The sequence below is a fragment of the Rattus norvegicus genome, chromosome 16 (assembly GCF_036323735.1).
Source record: "Rattus norvegicus strain BN/NHsdMcwi chromosome 16, GRCr8, whole genome shotgun sequence".
Lineage (NCBI taxonomy): Eukaryota > Metazoa > Chordata > Mammalia > Rodentia > Muridae > Rattus > Rattus norvegicus.
Genome location: NC_086034.1, coordinates 57,242,279 through 57,254,481, shown reverse-complemented (window position 1 = coordinate 57,254,481; position 12,203 = coordinate 57,242,279).

Below are 12,203 nucleotides of genomic sequence, written 5' to 3'. Positions count from 1 at the left end.
AATGGTCCCACACTGCCACTCAAATCCAGAGGCTGCTGTCTGCTTGTAGAATTTTTCACTTCATTGTGGGAGACCAGTCTTTATTCTGGTCAAGTCTTTCACTGACTGGTAAGGTTCTCTTGTACTCTTCAGAGAACACTGGAAACTAATATTTGCCACATAAAATAAAAACAAAAGCCACTGTGAGGGCATTGTTATTACATAAAATGAAGCAGAAGAGTAATTCTGAAACTCTAATCATGACAGAATTGCCCTAGAGTCTTGACACACAACTGTTCAGATACTTTCCCCATTTTAAAAGTTCTATGGCTTTGAATAGTTCTCAAATCTCTGATGTTCTAATTCCTTACACATAATTTAGGCAGGTTGCTGTCAATCAGGAACTGGCAGGCTACAGTCCCTGGGAATTCAGCTTCTGTCTCTCTATGTGTAGTAGCAAAGCTAAGAGAAATTCTCACAGATAAACATTTGTTCTGATTCTGAGAGCTAACTCTGAACCACAAATAATCAAAGTGTCATTTTCCTCTTAAAGAATTCTGTTTGCCTTATTTGGAGGCTGGTATAAAAAAGTATACCAAACGACTGTGCTAGATTTTGAATTTATTATCAAGAAAAAGAGTGAGGGTTGGGGAGTTGCTCAGTTCGTAGAACGCTTGCCAAGTTTGTATGAAATGCTAGGTTCGGTTCCCAATACTCCGTAACACCAGATGAAGCAGAATACTTCATAATCCCAGCATTTGAGAGGTTGAGGAAGGAAGATCAGAAATTCAAAGTCATCTTTGTCCACATAGGTAGTTCAAGGCCAGCCTGAGATACATAGACCATGTTAAAAAAATAGACAGAGAACAAGAAGAGGAGGGGGACGTGGAGGAAAGAGAAGAAGGAGGAAGAAGAGAAAGGGGAAACTATGGATACTTCTCCCTTTCTCTTCCATGAGTACTATGAAATAATAATTTTGACTTTTTCTCTTAATCCCTGAAGCCTAAAATATTTATCTGAACCTTTGTAGAAAACACTCGATCCAATTACCTTAAGTGTTCTTTGATTGGGCATGCCTTGGTTTTCTTGGAAATATATTATAATTCAGGGCATCCTCAACTAAAAATTGTCTTGGAATAATTTAATTGAAAGAGCAATGTCTCTGATTAAACGAGATTTGAGACATGTTAGTAAGGCTAAGTGATGGGGAAGGGAAGGGCTTGCTCGTGGGGCTGCAGACAGATGTTTCTTATGCCTGTCTGGTCTATCACCACTATTTGACTCTGAAGTGTTCCCACATGCTCCAGGATTTGAATGCTTGTTCCCCCAGCTCATTGGTGCTCTTTGGGAAACTTTGGAATCCTTAGGCAGGGTGAGGCATAGTTGAGGTGGAAGTGGGTTACTAGGGGAAGACCTTTGAGGGCTGTAACCTGGCTTTTGGTCCCTGCTGTCTTTCTGCTTCCTGGTTTCTCATATCATGAAGAGACTTTGCTTCAGGTTCTCCCTGCCACAGATGGAGTTGCTCTACCAAAGCTCTCCAAAACTGTGAGCAAAAATAATGTTTTTCTCTCTTAGGTGTTTTGTCTCAGTAATGTGAAAGTGACTGATACATATTTCATTGTACCTACAGAAAATGAAGAGAGTTATAAACCCTGGCCCCATCCCCCAGTGTCCTCAGCTGATACTCAGGACACTCATTACTTTGCTTGTAAGATGCTTGGTCTGGGGTCATTTCCCATTTAGTACTCAGCCCTGGGTTCTCCTAAATGTGGTACAGCAGGATCCCTGTCTTTGGCTGTGGTGGTGGTGTATGATTTATTTCTTTGGCTGCAACTCTGCCTCTCCTAATCTGGCGTGACTTGGACAGAATCATTCTGGTCTACCTTAGACCACCATGAATAGTGCTCCTTACTTTCCTTATAACTCCTGCCTGGGCCTATTCAGAATGTGCTATCATTCAATCCCACTAAATCATGTTTCAGCACAAACCTCTCGTTGGGCACGCGCCAGGACATATGCATCTCACAAATGCCTCTCACAGAGGATGCTGAAAGGCTGAGCGAACCTCTCCTAGGAATATATACACTGCTCTGGCAAGCTGTTCTTTTCTACATCTTGTTTATAAGGTCGAAGAGGCAATTGCCTGTATTGTAGCAGCCTCTGTGTGAAATCCTCCATTCAGCTTGGCTCAGTTACTTGTCCTCTAAGATGATCATTTGCTTTGTATTCACAAAGTCCTTTCACAGGTTGAGGCATAGCACCCCTATAAGTAATCTCTGGAGTCAGTGGAAAGAGCCTTTCTGCAAACGTCTTAGGAGATGAACTAGCTACCACGTGAGATCAATTTGCATTGTACTTTATGTTTCCATTGTAGGCTTTCACTAACTCCAGTCCCATTACGATGCTGAATTAGGAAATAAGCCCAAGACACAAATAGCTATGAAAGTTTTATTTGGTTGAGGTTTCTGGAATTTGGATTCTTAACAGAGTTTGCAAAAATCCTCTGACGCTTCCTTTTGTTACATTTGATTTAAGTGGTTTTACTCTCAAATCTGTGCTTCTGTCCACCAGCCCAGGTTCTATCATAACCTGCAGTTTCCAGGAAGAAGTGAGTATACACTTGAGAACTTTTGCCCATCCCAAGGTGTGCCACTTTGTTCCTGTGACTGTCCCAGGGATTACAAAACTCCCCTTTGTCACCCTTCTGTCAGCCCTGGGGCATGTAGGAAATAAAGCTGACAGCCAGAGAAAGTTGAGAAATACGAGTGGGCCTGGGCATATCTGCACTGGAAACTACTCTGGGGAAGTGGGTGGCATTGGGTCATGATGAGTTCTGAGCCACTAGTGGTTCTAGAAAGTCCCGAGAATTGGCCTAACTCCTGTGTGTTTGATCTGGATACAGGAGCACAGGTCTCCTATTCCAGACAAAGCTTGGGCATTCGTTGGGTTTTCTGTTTAAGTAATTCTGCATCACGGCTGTTTCTTTCAGTTAAAAAGGGTTTTTATTTTGGTGTTGATATTTAAAATTTTGTGACTATTCAGGAAAGAAGAAAATAAATCAGTCAAGTGACTAGAAGGTCAATTTTTATGGTTTTAAATCTGATCCCAGGAGAACTGATCTCAAATTGGCCTGAATGTTATTTGGTTGGCCCCTCTCTGACTCTGAACAGGCTACTGACTTCTTATCCTCAATTTAAATACAGTCATCTAAAACAAAGCGTGTCCCTCCCACCCCCACTAAACTGTTTCTTTCAGCAATAGCATCATTCCCTTGATTACGAAATTTACAGGTTACCTTGATTCCTCTCTATTCTTAATTTATTCTCCCACCTGGATGTGGTGGCTCGTTCGTGTAATCCCCACATTCAGAGGGCTGAGGTTGGATGCTTGTGAGCTCAGCCTGAGGTACATAGATGAGATTCTGTCTAAAAAAGAAAGAAAGAAAGAAAGAGAGAAGGAAAGAAAGAAGCAAATAAACAAACAAAATCTCATGCTTTTTTGTCTTCAAATCTTGTCACCTCAACTTATGCTTTGTATTATGACTGTTGTTTTCATTTCTGTAGTGCCATGCTTGACATCTTATGTTTTTAAACGTTATTATTATTATTATTATTATTATTATTATTATTAACTTATTTTCTTTACATCCTGCTCACTGCACCACTCCCAGTCACTCCCTTCCACAATCCCTCCCCCATGCCTCATCCCCTTCAACTCTGAGCAGGTGGGTGATACACAGGGGGGCCCCACCCTGGCACATCAAGTCTCCTTGAGGCTAGGTACATCCTCTTCCACTGAGGCCAGACAAGGCAGCCCAGCTAGAAGAACATATCCCACAGACAGTCAACAGTGTTTGCGATAGCCCCAGCTCTAGTTGTCCAGGATCCACATGAAGACCAAGCTGCCCATCTGCTACATATGTGCAGGGAAGCCTAGGTCCAACCTGTGCATGTTCTTTGGTTAGTGGATCAGTCTCTGAGAGCCCCAAGGGTCCAGGCTAGTTGATTCTGTTGGTCTTGCTGTGGAGTTCCTATTCCCTTAGGGCTACAATCCTTTCTCCTGTTCTTCCATAGAGTCCTCAAGTTTCATCATTGTTTGGCTGTGGGTATCTGCATCTGTCTGAGTCAGCTGGTGGGGGGATACACAGTGGAGCCTCTCAGTGGCCAGACTACAAGAATAACAGAATATCATTAATCCTGTCAGGGATTGGTGCTTGCCTGTGAACTATGTCTCAAGTTGGGTAGGTTTTAGGTTGGCCATTCCCTCAGTCCCCAATCCCTGCATTTCTTGTAGGAAGGAGGGAACTGGGTAGGAGAGGGGAAGGAGTTGGGTAGGAAGGGTTAGGGGTTGGGTGTGGGGAGGAATAGGGGGGAATGGCTGGAGAATGAGAATGAATGGAAATTTGCAATTGACTGGGGTGGGCAAGGTAGGGAGCATCTCCAGGAATAGACAGAGACCTAGGATAGGGGAGATACCCAGAATCAATGCGGTCTCCTTAGCTGTTTCTCACAGCGTTGGAGATACGGAGCCTGAGGAGGCTCCCTACTGTGGCCAGGCAGGAACCTGGTGAACCAATAGGGACACCATCCAATCCACCACACTTTCAACCCAAAACTTACCCTGTCGACATCTTATGCTTTAACTGTTGCTTTCATGTTTTTGATGTTGTTTTCAATTTTGTCCCACATTTTGGAACTCAGTCCACACAGCTTTCTTATGCAGTAGGTCCTGCTTTCCTTACTTTAGGTGAATCATCTGAAACACAAGCCTGATAGACTTCTAACCCGATACACACGGCTGAGCACTGAACTCGCGCCCAGCATCCAACTCTGGCCATCTTGCTTGGCTTCCTGTTGCCAGCATTTGCTCCTCTTAATACACTTCACTTTACTTCTTCATTTTTTTCTTTTTTAGCCAGGAGATATGAAGAAAAAACACCCTATTTTATTATCTATAGGGAAAAGTCAAAACTCTTTACTAATACAAAATAGCTAATAAAAATATAATAAAAATCTGCTTAATCTAATTATTGCTCACAATTTTTGGTTACTAGAAAACTGAATTCACCAGATCAGTCTAACCCTTTGTCCTAAAGTATATACTACACACATCACAAAGCTTCTGATCGTGTGTATGCCTATTTCTAGAAGGGCTTTCTTCCTTTTGCTGAAGTCCTATGTTTCTGATGCAGCTTTTGAGGGTTGAGGATGTAGCAAAGCAGTAAAGAGATTGCCTAGAATACTCAAGTGCATGTCTTTAATTCTCCCCACTACAGAGAAGAAAGGCATAGATATCCTGATACAGTTTTTGTTTTCTACTCATAGATTATATAGTGACTCACAGCAAGTCTGGCTTGTTGACTTCTCTTTCTATACCCATGTGCAAAATAACATATTCTGGGTAGGTTAAGAGGTTATGATCACTCTGACTGAGGATATGTAAGTGGAATTGGTATTTGTCATTTCTAGTGTTGATGTAAAATGCTATGGTCACTTTACCTTGGGGGAACTAGACATCTCCAGGTTTCAGATGCACAGTCAGAATATGGGACCACATAGGTCTCTGAGTTACCATTTAAAGGAGACGAATCTAGGCATGTAACTGAGCAGAAACAAACTTTTACATGAACTTTTATTGTATTAAGTCACTGCTGGGGGATGTTTGTTACAGCAACTAGTGATAGCGCTCTCACTAACGGCTAGTCTCTCTCTCGCTCTCTCTCTCTCTCTCTCCACACACACACACACACACACACACACACACACACACACACACACACACACACACATACACACGCACACCCCTTGATGTTTTCCCTTAGGTCTTAGAGGTGAGATGGGCTGCTGTTCATTCTCCTGCTCTTTTAACTTCCCTACTTCTCTGTCTTTCCCTCTTTTCCTCCCCACATCCTTTCCTTTTGTTTCCTTTAAGCTTTGTTTGTAAAACTACTTTATTACAGTTGTTATTTGATTAAAATATGTAATTATATCATTTCTCCCCTCCCTCCTCCTCCTTCCAGGTGCCCATCTCCTCTGTCCAAATTCACAGGGACTCTTCTTTTTTAACCACTGTTGTTAAATATACATACAAGTGAATAGATATACAAACACATTCAGTTGTACCTGTCAGAATATATTCCAGAGGTTTTTGTTGCATTATATTTTTATATTCTTTTATTTCCGGAATTTATTTTTATTAACTTGAGTATTTCTTATATACATTTCGAGTGTTATTCCCTTTCCTGGTATCCGGGCAAACATCCCCCTCCCCCCTCCCCTTCGTTATGGGTGTTCCCCACCCAACCCTCCCCCCATTGCCGCTCTCCCCCCACCAGTCTAGTTCAATGGGGGTTCAGTCTTAGCAGGACCCAGGGCTTCCCCTTCCACTGGTGCTCTTACTAGGATATTCATTGCTACCTATGAGGTCAGAGTCCAGGGTCAGTCCATCTATAGTCTTTAGTTAGTGGCTTAGTCCCTGGAAGCTCTGGTTGCTTGGCATTGTTGTACATATGGGGTCTCGAGCCCCTTCAAGCTCTTCCAGTTCTTTCTCTGATTCCTTCAACGGCGATTCTATTCTCAGTTCAGTGGTATGCTGCTGGTATTCGCCTCTGTATTTGCTGTATTCTGGCTGTGTCTCTCAGGAGCGATCTACATCCGGCTCCTGTCGGCCTGCACTTCTTTGCTTCATCCATCTTGTCTAATTGGGTGGCTGTATATGTATGGGCCACATGTGGGGCAGGCTCTGAATGGGTGTTCCTTCAGTCTCTGTTTTAATCTTTGCCTCTCCCTTCCCTGCCAAGGGTATTCTTTTTCCGCATTTAAAGAAGGAGTGAAGCATTCACATTTTGATCATCCGTCTTGAGTTTCGTTTGTTCTAGGGATCTAGGGTAATTCAAGCATTTGGGCTAATAGCCACTTATCAATGAGTGCATACCATGTATGTCTTTCTGTGATTGGGTTAGCTCACTCAGGATGATATTTTCCAGTTCCAACCATTTGCCTACGAATTTCATAAACTCGTTGTTTTTGATAGCTGAGTAATATTCCATTGTGTAGATGTACCACATTTTCTGTATCCATTCCTCTGTTGAAGGGCATCTGGGTTCTTTCCATTTTCTGGCTATTATAAATAAGGCTGCGATGAACATAGTGGAGCACGTGTCTCTTTTATATGTTGAGGCATCTTTTGGGTATATGCCCAAGAGAGGTATAGCTGGATCCTCAGGCAGTTCAATGTCCAATTTTCTGAGGATCCTCCAGACTGATTTCCAGAATGGTTTTACCAGTTTGCAATCCCACCAACAATGGAGGAGTGTTCCTCTTTCTCCACATCCTCGCCAGCATCTGCTGTCCCCTGAGTTTTTGATCTTAGCCATTCTCACTGGTGTGAGGTGAAATCTCAGGGTTGTTTTGATTTGCATTTTCCTTATGACTAAAGATGTTGAACATTTCTTTAGGTGCTTCTCAGCCATTCGGCATTCCTCAGCTGTGAGTTCTTTGTTTAGCTCTGAGCCCCATTTTTTTTCTTACTATCATTTTTCCTTTATTTTAAATTTAATTTTTTTGGATATTTTATGTATTTACATTTCTTTTTTTTTATTAACTTGAGTATTTCTTATATACATTTCAAGTGTTATTCCCTTTCCCGGTTTCCGGGCAAACATCCCCCTCCCCCCTCCCCTTCCTTATGGGTGTTCCCCTCCCAACCCTCCCCCCATTGCCGCCCTCCCCCTATAGTCTAGTTCACTGGGGATTCAGTCTTAGCAGGACCCAGGGCTTCCCCTTCCACTGGTGCTCTTACTAGGATATTCATTGCTACCTATGGGGTCAGAGTCCAGGGTCACTCCATGTATAGTCTTTAGGTAGTTGCTTAGTCCCTGGAAGCTCTGGTTGCTTGGCATTGTTGTACTTTTGGGGTCTCGAGCCCCTTAAGCTCTTCCAGTTCTTTCTCTGATTCCTTCAACGGGGATTCTATTCGCAGTTCAGTGGTTTGCTGCTGGCATTCGCCTCTGTATTTGCTGTATTCTGGCTGTGTCTCTCAGGAGCGATCTACATCCGGCTCCTGTCGGTCTGCACTTATTTGCTTCATCCATCTTGTCTAATTGGGTGGCTGTATATGTATGGGCCACATGTGGGGCAGGCTCTGAATGGGTGTTCCTTCAGTCTCTGTTTTAATCTTTGCCTCTCTCTTCCCTGCCAAGGGTATTCTTTTTCCTCATTTAAAGAAGGAGTGAAGCATTCACATTTTGATCATCCGTCTTGAGTTTCGTTTGTTCTAGGCATCTAGGGTAATTCAAGCATTTGGGCTAATAGCCACTTATCAATGAGTGCATACCATGTATGTCTTTCTGTGATTGGGTTAGCTCACTCAGGATGATATTTTCCAGTTCCAACCATTTGCCTACGAATTTCATAAACTCGTTATTTTTGATAGCTGAGTAATATTCCATTGTGTAGATGTACCACATTTTCTGTATCCATTCCTCTGTTGAAGGGCATCTGGGTTCTTTCCAGCTTCTGGCTATTATAAATAAGGCTGCGATGAACATAGTGGAGCACGTGTCTCTTTTATATGTTGAGGCATCTTTTGGGTATATGCCCAAGAGAGGTATAGCTGGAAACTCAGGCAGTTCAAGGTCCAATTTTCTGAGGAACCTCCAGACTGATTTCCAAAATGGTTTTACCAGTCTGCAATCCCACCAACAATGGAGGAGTGTTCCTCTTTCTCCACATCCTCGCCAGCATCTGCTGTCACCTGAGTTTTTGATCTTAGCCATTCTCACTGGTGTGAGGTGAAATCTCAGGGTTGTTTTGATTTGCATTTCCCTTATGACTAAAGATGTTGAACATTTCTTTAGGTGTTTCTCAGCCATTCGGCATTCCTCAGCTATGAGTTTAGCTCTGAACCCAATTTTTTAATAGGGTTATTTGTTTCCCTGCGGTCCAACTTCTTGAGTTCTTTGTATATTTTGGGTATAAGGCCTCTATCTGTTGTAGGATTGGTCAAGATCTTTTCCCAATCTGTTGGTTGCAGTTTTGTCCTAACCACAGTGTCCTTTGCCTTACAGAAGCTTTGCAGTTTTATGAGATCCCATTTGTCGATTCTTGATCTTAGAGCATAAGCCATTGGTGTTTTGTTCAGGAAATTTTTTCCAATGCCCATGTGTTCCAGATGCTTCCCTAGTTTTTCTTCTATTAGTTTGAGTGTGTCTGGTTTGATGTGGAGGTCCTTGATCCACTTGGACTTAAGCTTTGTACAGGGTGATAAGCATGGATCGATCTGCATTCTTCTACATGTTGCCCTCCAGTTGAACCAGCACCATTTGCTGAAAATGCTATCTTTTTTCCATTGGATGGTTTTGGCTCCTTTGTCAAAAATCAAGTGACCATAGGTGTGTGGGTTCATTTCTGGGTCTTCAATTCTATTCCATTGGTCTATCTGTCTGTCTCTGTACCAATACCATGCAGTTTTTATCAGTATTGCTCTGTAATACTGCTTGAGTTCAGGGATAGTGATTCCCCCTGAAGTCCTTTTATTGTTGAGGATAGCTTTAGCTATCCTGGGTTTTTTGTTATTCCAGATGAATTTGCAAATTGTTCTGTCTAACTCTTTGAAGAATTGGACTGGTATTTTGATGGGGATTGCATTGAATCTGTAGATTGCTTTTGGTAAAATGGCCATTTTTACTATATTAATCCTGCCAATCCATGAGCATGGGAGATCTTTCCATCTTCTGAGGTCTTCTTCAATTTCTTTCCTCAGTGTCTTGAAGTTCTTATTGTACAGATCTTTTACTTGCTTGGTTAAAGTCACACCGAGGTACTTTATAATATTTGGGTCTATTATGAAGGGTGTCGTTTCCCTAATTTCTTTCTCGGCTTCTATCTCTTTTGTATAGAGAAAGGCAACTGATTTATTTGAGTTAATTTTATACCCAGCCACTTTGCTGAAGTTGTTTATCAGCTTTAGTAGTTCTCTGGTGGAACTTTTGGGATCACTTAAATATACTATCATGTCATCTGCAAATAGTGATATTTTGACCTCTTCTTTTCCGATCTGTATCCCTTTGATCTCCTTTTGTTGTCTGATTGCTCTGGCTAGAACTTCAAGAACTATATTGAATAAGTAGGGAGAGAGTGGGCAGCCTTGTCTAGTCCCTGATTTTAGTGGGATTGCTTCAAGTTTCTCTCCATTTAGTTTAATGTTAGCAACTGGTTTGCTGTATATGGCTTTTACTATGTTTAGGTATGGGCCTTGAATTCCTATTCTTTCCAGGACTTTTATCATGAAGGGGTGTTGAATTTTGTCAAATGCTTTCTCAGCATCTAATGAAATGATCATGTGGTTCTGTTCTTTCAGTTTGTTTATATAATGGATCACGTTGATGGTTTTCCGTATATTAAACCATCCCTGCATGCCTGGGATGAAGCCTACTTGATCATGGTGGATGATTGTTTTGATGTGCTCTTGGATTCGGTTTGCCAGAATTTTGTTGAGTATTTTTGCGTCGATATTCATAAGGGAAATTGGTCTGAAGTTCTCTTTCTTTGTTGTGTCTTTGTGTGGTTTAGGTATAAGAGTAGTTGTGGCTTCGTAGAAGGTATTCGGTAGTGATCCATCTGTTTAAATTTTGTGGAATAGTTTGGATAATATTGGTATGAGGTCTTCTATGAAGGTTTGATAGAATTCTGCACTAAACCCGTCTGGACCTGGGCTCTTTTTGGTTGGGAGACCTTTAATGACTGCTTCTATATCCTTAGGATTTATGGGGTTGTTTAACTGGATTATCTGTTCTTGATTTAACTTCGGTACCTGGTATCTGTCTAGGAAATTGTCCATTTCCTGAAGATTTTCAAGTTTTGTTGAATATAGGTTTTTATAGTAAGATCTGATGATTTTTTGAATTTCCTCTGAATCTGTAGTTATGTCTCCCTTTTCATTTCTGATTTTGTTAATTTGGACGCACTCTCTGTGTCCTCTCGTTAGTCTGGCTAAGGGTTTATCTATCTTGTTGATTTTCTCAAAGAACCAACTTTTGGCTCTGTTGATTCTTTCTGTGGTCCTTTTTGTTTCTACTTGGTTGATTTCAGCTCTGAGTTTGATTATTTCCTGCCTTTTACTCCTCCTGGGTGTATTTGCTTCTTTTTGTTCTAGAGCTTTTAGGTGTGCTGTCAAGCTGCTGACATATGCTCTTTCCTGTTTCTTTCTGCAGGCACTCAGCGCTATGAGTTTTCCTCTTAGCACAGCTTTCATTGTGTCCCATAAGTTTGGGTATGTTGTACCTTCATTTTCATTAAATTCTAAAAAGTTTTTAATTTCTTTCTTTATTTCTTCCTTGACCAGGTTATCATTGAGTAGAGCATTGTTCAATTTCCAAGTATATGTGGGCATTCTTCCTTGATTGTTATTGCAGACCAGTTTTAGGCCGTGGTGGTCCAATAGCACGCATGGGATTATTTCTATCTTTCTGTACCTGCTGAGGCCCGTTTTTTGACCAATTATATGGTCAATTTTGGAGAAAGTTCCATGAGGAGCTGAGAAGAAGGTATTTCCTTTTGCTTTAGGATAGAATGTTCTATAAATATCCGTTAAGTCCATTTGGCTCATGACTTCTCTTAGTCTGTCTACATCTCTGTTTAATTTCTCTTTCTATGATCTGTCCATTGATGAGAGTGGGGTGTTGAAATCTCCCACTATTATTGTGTGAGGTGCAATGTGTGTTTTGAGCTTTAGTAAGGTTTCTTTTACATATGTAGGTGCCCTTTTATTTGGGGCATAAATATTTACGATTGAGAGTTCATCTTGGTGGATTTTTCCTTTGATGAATATGAAGTGTCCTTCCTTATCATTTAATGACTTTTAGTTTAAAATTGATTTTATTTGATATTAGAATGGCTACTCCAGCTTGCTTCTTCTGACCATTTGCTTGGAAAATTGTTTTCCAGCCTTTCACTGTGAGGTAATGTCTGTCTTTGTCTCTGAGGTGTGTTTCCTGTAGGCAGCAGAATGCAGGGTCCTCGTTGCGTATCCAGTTTGTTAATCTATGTCTTTTTATTGGGGAGTTGAGGCCATTGATGTTGAGAGATATTAAGGAATAGTGATTATTGCTTCCCGTTATATTCATATTTGGATGTGAGGTTATGTTTGTGTGCTTTCATTCTCTTTCTTTTGTTGCCAAGACGATTAGTTTCTTGCTTCTTCTAGGGTATAGCTTGCCTCCTTAT